The sequence below is a fragment of the Nematolebias whitei genome, chromosome 17 (genome assembly GCF_014905685.2).
Source record: "Nematolebias whitei isolate Nwh7 chromosome 17, NemWhi1, whole genome shotgun sequence".
In the NCBI taxonomy this organism is placed as follows: Eukaryota; Metazoa; Chordata; class Actinopteri; order Cyprinodontiformes; family Rivulidae; genus Nematolebias; species Nematolebias whitei.
In genome coordinates, this window is record NC_056514.1 from 19,449,616 (window position 1) to 19,457,296 (window position 7,681).

The following is a 7,681-nucleotide window of genomic DNA, read 5'->3' on the forward strand; positions in this document are numbered from 1 at the left end:
AATAAATAAATAAATAAATAAATAAACAAATAAATAAATAAATAATTTTGCTCCTAACTTTTCAACTAAACCCAACTTCTACATGGCCAAAGTGTAAAAAACTCACTAAACAGCTCTTTTATTTATTTATTTATTTATTTATTTATTTATTTATTTATTTATTTATTTATTTATTTATTTATTAAGGGTAGAAATACTAAAGTTGAAACAAAATTAAACTTTTTTTTTAAAACAAACAAATAAATAGGTCAGCACTGTGGGGAGTGGTCGCGCAGAGGTTAGAGCAGGTGAGCCTTGATGGAAGGGTCGCTGGCCCAACTCCCCGGACTGACAACATCAAAATGTTGGTGGGAAAAGTGCAGCACCCACACCTGCCTCCACCCTCATTTTCCCCACTATGAGCCCTTGAGCAAGGCCCTCAACCCCCACCATCTGCTCCCCTGGGCACCCTAGATGTCAGCTCTCTGCATAGCTCGGTGGTCTGTGGTTGCATCAGGAAAGGTGTAAAAACACTCTTCCTTTGTGTACAAAGGATTGCCGAGTCTTCGTGCGAGTTAGTTCGCTGTAGCAACCCCTGAAGAAGGGAGCAGCCAAAAAAAAAAAAATGTCATCACAGGTTTAAATCTAGTGGTGGACAGAAACTGTTTAACATCACTCTTTATTTTGCCCTCGAACTGGTATTTGTAATTTAAAATATTAAACTATAAACTGCTGATTGTACGTTTGTACCTTTTGTTAACGGTAAAACTGGTTATTCTGGGATTTTACACACCTTATCTCCAGTATAAAGTGTCTGCTCATGTCCAACTCCTAATCTTTTACTCCTCCTTCTTTTTGTCCACCTGTTTCTCTTCACCTCCTCTCCTTCCCTCATGTTCTTGTACAGCCCTCCGTTGTGTCACCTGTCTGTCTCTCGTCTCCCTCTCGCTCCGTCATGTCCGTGCTGTTTTTTTGAACCCATCTCTCCATCCTTCATCTCATTGGCTCAATGTCTTTCTCCATCTTCTATTTTTTCCCTCACCTCTTCCCTGAGGAGATCTTGGATGGCTTCGTTCTCCAGAGGCTAATTTGACTGTTCTACTTGCCAGCTTAGCAGCAGGAGCTGTGTGTGTGAGTGTGTGTGTGTGTTGCTCTTTTCCCTAGCCAGCCCCTGTTATACAACACTAGTTCCCCCTTCTACACACAAACATCTCACTTGCCAGTAAAAATACACACACACATATGCACACAAACACAAAACGGCAGCTTCTATCACTGTTTCCTTTGAGCGTTTGACTGCTGACATGAGCGCCTGCAGACGTTTGCTCCATCAGAACACATTGAAACCTGAAGGACACTTGAACTGATGATGCTTTGTGCTGTGTTTGTAATCAGAGGGATGATATGAGGTTTAAAATCAGGATGTGTCTCCCCCTCCAGTGTCTCTCCACCAGGCGGGCGGGTGTGAACTTAAAGCAAAGCTGCAATTGGTTCCAGTGAGAAGATTCTAATCAGCCGTCAACCATGAGGTCCTTAAGTGGCTCTGAAAAGACGGGGCACCTACATAAATGCTTCACATTAGCACAAAATGCAAATGCAGGAAGGCCACACTCTAATGCATACGTATAGAATGAGCACTAGTGAACTGGTGGCGCTCCAATGGGACGAGCGTAAGGGTACACGGTGTTCTAAGCACATATCCACACATGCACAAACACACACACAGCTCACATGAGCCTGATACCTTACCTGTCAGAGGAGGGTGTGGTCTCTGAGGACCCAATCAGTTTTAATTAACCCCCTGTGGTTCGGAGTACATGAAGGATGGGTGCAAGAGTGAAGAAAAGACAAGAGAGCAGAGGGTCAAAAAACCCAAAGATAAAAGATATTTACTGTAATCATTATCTGTACAACAGCTGAATAACTTTGGGGGTCCACCTTAATCAAAAGGGCTGCCACAGCTAAAAGTAAATTCACAACATTCACCATCATTTGCTGTGCATACTTTGAAAGCTAACAGATTACTTGAGATTGTATAATGTCACATTTAAGGGTTGATCAAATCAGCTATAACTTTGCCATTCCTCAACATAAGACGATTGTCCCGGTTGAGGAGGAATGGACCAACACAAGGGGCTCAAAGAAATATCCTAAACTTTATTCAACAAAACAAAAAGGTTGGCATGGCAACAAAACTTACAGTTAATTGATGAAATCACAGAGATAATATGGAGAAATGGACATGGCATGAACAATGCACAACGCTCAACGCAGGCTGGAGTGAAGGCTCGAGCGCTTTTCCACTAGTACTTTTTAGCTGATTCGAGGCTGATGCCGCCCCTTTTTTTTTGTCCCTGCTTCTCTGGTGCGACCGTTCGAGCTGAGTCGGCACCTAAACGTGACGTCAGAACACTGTCCGTCACTGGTTGGTCAGGGGAGGAGTTACCGGATCTCTCTCAGAAACTTTTCACAAAGCCGCCATTTGCAATTACTCAGAACTCGGAGCAGCGACTGGATCTAGTTTTAAGATTTTAAAAACAATAATGACAACGCCGTGTTTAATGATGAAGTTCAGGTGTTTTTTGTGTTTGGTGACTGACGACAAACTTCGAGCGAGCTAGCCATCGTGGAGGATCTTACGAGCTGCCGACCTGTTGAAGCATGCGAGGCCACGGTCCGGGCTCCGGTCTTGCATGCTCACAAAGGCCAGGTTCTGAGCCCTGGCAGGCGGGTGGACCGAGACGGAAGGTGGAAACTTTTTTTTTATTTTTTATTTTTTTTACATTTTATGTATAAAAAATTGTTTTTTGTTTAATCAATGAAGAATAAAAATAAATAAATGGTGCTGGCTTTATCATGAAATCCTGTTTTCACTTTGACTTTATTAAATAATCTGTTAATTAAAGTGAACTCAGCTGAAAAATCATAAAAAGACAATATTATTGGATCTCTCAGGAATATTTCCCTCAAACATGTTTAAAGAAGAGACACAGCCTTTGGTTCAACTTTATTCTAACCCACAGATTTACAACTCACAAAACAAGAATTACACTTTAAATTAAAGCTAAAATAAAATCTGTATACAAGAAACAAAACCACATATCTAAATTGAACAATAAAAGTAGACACGGGTGCAAATACATCAAATGATGAAGAAAAATATAGAATTTTAAATATAGATGTTTTTGTAGAATCTGGTTCTTCAGATTGAATTCAATTCATTTTATTTATTTAGCGCCAAGTCACAGCAGAAGTCGTTGCAGGACACTGAACATTCATATTTAAAAATAATAATTTAACATTATTTATCTGAGGAGCAGACTGCTTTGAGTTTAAGTCGTCACAGAACTCTTGAACTAAAGTCCATTAAAAGTTCATTAGTTGGATTTTGGATTCTGGACAAGCCTACGGCATCGGTCCTGAAGTGCAGTGGAAATGCGACATGTAAAGAGCTGATCTGAGCAGGGCAGAGCAGAGTAGGGCTGAGTAGGAGCGGTGGAAAAGAGGCAAAACTGGCCACAGCTCCTCACTTTGCTGTCTTTACTTGCTCTACAGTAGTACCTCAATATTTCATGATTCGACTTTCACGGACTCACACTTATGCGGGTTTTCAATGTAAGATTGTACACGACACATGACTGGCAATGGGGAAAAACAGACCCCACCTCCGGTCCCCTCCTTTCTCTTTCTGAGGTTGTCTGTCACAGCAGAGCAGAGACACATAACAAGAGGGTGCACAACCTGTTCTGTGTCTCTGCTCTGCTGTGACAGCCTCAGAAAGAGAAAGGAGGGGAGGGGTTTGTCTTTCTCCATCGCTAATGCTCAGGGAGCAGGGATGAAGAGATCAGATGAACAAATGCAGATTACCGGAGAAAATGCTTAGGTGGAAAAATAAGAGTGAATCATTCATTCAACCTTTATTTAGACAGGTTAATCCCACTGAGCCCCGGGGACTCGGTTTAAAAGAAAGAGAGAGAGAATGGCTAAGCAGGGCTCACTCAGGTATGAGACACCCCCACCCCCCACCCCCTTTCTTTTTCTGTGGCTGCTTGTCACAGCAGACACACAACAAGCGGGCGTGCAACATGTTCTGCTTCTCTGCTCTGCTGTGACAGCTTCAGAAAAAGAAAGGTGGGGCAGGGGGCCTGCTTTACACCTGAGTGAGCCATACGAGCGACATGGATTGTTTATTTAAAATAATCAAGAGTGACCAGAACCAAGCCTTTAGTCCCTCTCAGCGATCACTGAGTGGGCCAGGCCACCGGGAAATGTCCCAGTGCTCCCCATGGCCAGTCTGCCCCTAGACCACACTAATTGGTTCAGTAACTGTAGCATCAGTCTGTCTGCTCTCTTTCGCTGTGCTCTTTTAGAGCGTTTATAGAATTTAGAACATTGTTAAGAACATTGCAATAGTGTGGGAAGTGTTTTTAAAGCCTATATATAAATACTAAAATAAATATAACATCTGTACTTGGCAGACTCTCATTTATCACAGGGATTTCTGGAACATAACCCCGCGAAAAGTGAGGTACTACTCTGTTCCATATTTCACTTTATTTCTCCCCATGTAAACGACATGGGCCAGTCATGCTGTTTGCCTCTGTCGCTTTCCTGCTCTCTTTTTCCTCAGCCAGTCGAGACAGATAGCTGCCCATCCTGGTACTGGTACTGGTTCTGCTGGAGTTTTCGTTCTGTTAAAAAGAAGTTGTTCCTTTGTACTGTCACCAACTTACTGCTCAGGATGGAAGACTGAACCAAAGTGAAGATGTAGCCCAATCTACTGGCTTACAAAACTTCCACTAGTTAGTATTTCACAGTGTCTTGTCTGTGAATGTTTAGTTTCATGTTTGACTGTTTTTGGATTTATATTTGGATCTGTTTTGGACTGAACTGGATTTTATGATCTGGACTAAATTGTACACTGAAAGGAGAGTGGTGGTGCAAAGGGTTAGAGAAGGTGTCTCATTTGTCCCATTCTGGGCCCTTGAGCAAGGCCCTTAAACCCCACCATCTGCTCCCTCGAGCAGCCTAGATAGCAGCTCTGCTCCACACAGAGGGCTGTGGTAGCTTGGTGGTCTGTGGTTGCGTCAGGAAGGACATCTGGCATAAAAATAATTGCCAAATCCTTGTGAAGGTTAGTTTGCTGTGGTGACCCCTGAAGAAGGGAGCAGCCGAAAGAAGAAGAAAAAAAAAACTGTGTTGTATACTGAGATACATTGTTGTGAACTAGCTCCATACAAAAAAAACTGATTTATTGAAGTCTTGTATGTTAATAATGTGCTTAAAGAAGTTTCTGAATGTAAGTTCTGTCCAAATGTATACCATTTCTATTGTCAATTTCATCTCTGCTTTGCAAGTAAACATATATTTTGTTTGATTTTCAGACTAGTGAATATTTGGTCCATCTTTCCTGGCTTCAAGATCTGTTTTTATTTGCATACAGTCATAACAAAAGCCTGCTCAGTATATTTGGACAGGACAATTCAGACAACAAGTATCAAATCTGCTTCTAAATCTTCTTATTTTTGCTTTTTGCTTCTTGCAGGTTTTCATCTCGTAATAAAATATTATGTGTGGGAATCCCTCATAAATAACTGGACAAAGCTCGACTAAATATTTTGTGCACATTCAGGTGTTTATGCTTCATCCTAGATTCATCCTTGGTGACAAAGTGAAACACTACACGTTGACCTCTTTGTGATCGGTCTTTTCTTTATTGATGACTGAAGCGAAGAAAAAGGTGCTCGGAGCCCAGCGCTGACACAATGATGGCCTGAGTCTCTTTCACACGTCTTTTCAAGTCACGCACCCTCACCAGCATTGATCCTGCATCCATTATTGAAGGACTGATGGTTGGTGGAGCCAAGGCTCAACAGATAGGGTGTCACACCGCAGTCATTGTTATGTAACCTGTAGTTATTTCTTGACCGCACCGAGATGAGATCATGGTAAGGCCACATGAAAGTCAGAAGCAAAGACACCGTTTTGTTGATCACATTAGAAGCTGAATTATAAGACACTGCTGTGAATAATAAAGCCAAATTTATGTCATCAAATCTCTTTTATGCTTCAGTGCATATGCAAAGGAAGTAGACAAGATAGGGTTGATGTGGCTTCCAAAATGTACTCATGTGCATCCATCCTGTCTGTCTAAGAACCATCACATGTGACCGTCAAAGTGTGTTTGCTGTGTAGAGCTCCCCCACTGAGCCAAATGCTCCACCGCTCCACAAAACAAATTGCAGCTAATCAAATAAAAGCCCCGCACAGATACGAAATGACAAATGGAAGAGCTGTATGTGTGTGGGTTTGTGTGTGACGAAGGCAGTGTAGTGGCTTCAAGAGATCAGGATCATGGATGGAAGAATACATCTCTGTATGAGCATTAATGGGTTTCTTTGGCAGACAAATACATGAAGCACTTTGATCGCAACTTTTAGACTGAGCCCTTTTGTCTGATGTTTGTTTGTTTGTTTGTTTGTTTACCTTTCATTGGGACTCAAGTAGCATTGGGTTGATACAGTAAAAGTCTCATAATGAATTGTGCAATGACTTTTTACTGAATCCAAGTTTTAAAAGGCTTGATTCATTGGGATTCATTATGGCTTGTATGTACCCTGGGTGTTGAAAACGTCCACATTAACAAAACCAGCCTGTAATTCACTGGGCTGAAACTGTTGGCGACAAATACTGAACAACATTTGCCAGAGAATTTCTTAAATACCTCTAAACATCAACGATGGTCATCAGTGTCCTATCATGACTCACACAGTCATAGTCACAGAGTTGTTGCATGGACATCTGAATTTGTCTCAAACCCATCTCAGTTGAGTTTTATGTATCATTTTTGGTCAATATAATTTTCAACCAGAGTTCAGAATTACAAACTAAAATGACACAAAGCAGGCAATGGTAAAAAGGTAAGGTTTATTTAAAGGAGACATGGTTGATAAGGAACGGGAGGATCTGCGAGAGACAGCGAAAGTGAGTTTGCATAATCCAAAGCAATACTGAAGATTGTGGTACTGAATGTAATGTTACTGGTGCATCCTTGCTATCAGGACTGGGAGGTGAGCAGATGGGAGTCTGGGTTCTGTGTTCAGGAGAATCGCCAGGTGAGATGGTAATGCAGATGCTGAGAGTTGCAAAGTAGGCAGGCCGGTGAAAAATTGGAAGTCCTTAATGTACCTTAATGCATGGTTGTTTCTGGGTGTGGAAGAGGTCACCAACAGAAGGAATGACTCAGGAGAAGATGAGGTTCTGGTAACCAAAGAAGCTCCACAAGGATTCGTAAGGCAGTCAATGGTGCAACAATGGATTTATGGTTTCACTCAGCCTTAAGTAATCAACTGTCATTGAAGACAGCTGAGAACAACTGGCACCACCTACTCACAGCACCTGCACAGATGGTTCGTGGAGAAAAAGGGAGCCAAAACATCAGAACCTTGACACCATGAGTCAGAAAGTTTAAGAATTGTGAGAAAATAATGGGGTAATTTACCAAACTATGAAACCAGTTTGGGACAGATTGGGGACAAATTGAGACATTTATAGGACACTTTGCAACTAAATTGATACAAAAGATTTTGCAGGAATGTCAAGCAAATGTGTCATAAGTAGAAATTCAGTTCAATTTCAAGTGAAAATTGGTGCATTTTGTTGCGAGTTTTTCCTCCAACCAGTTGCTAACAGTCACAACTCA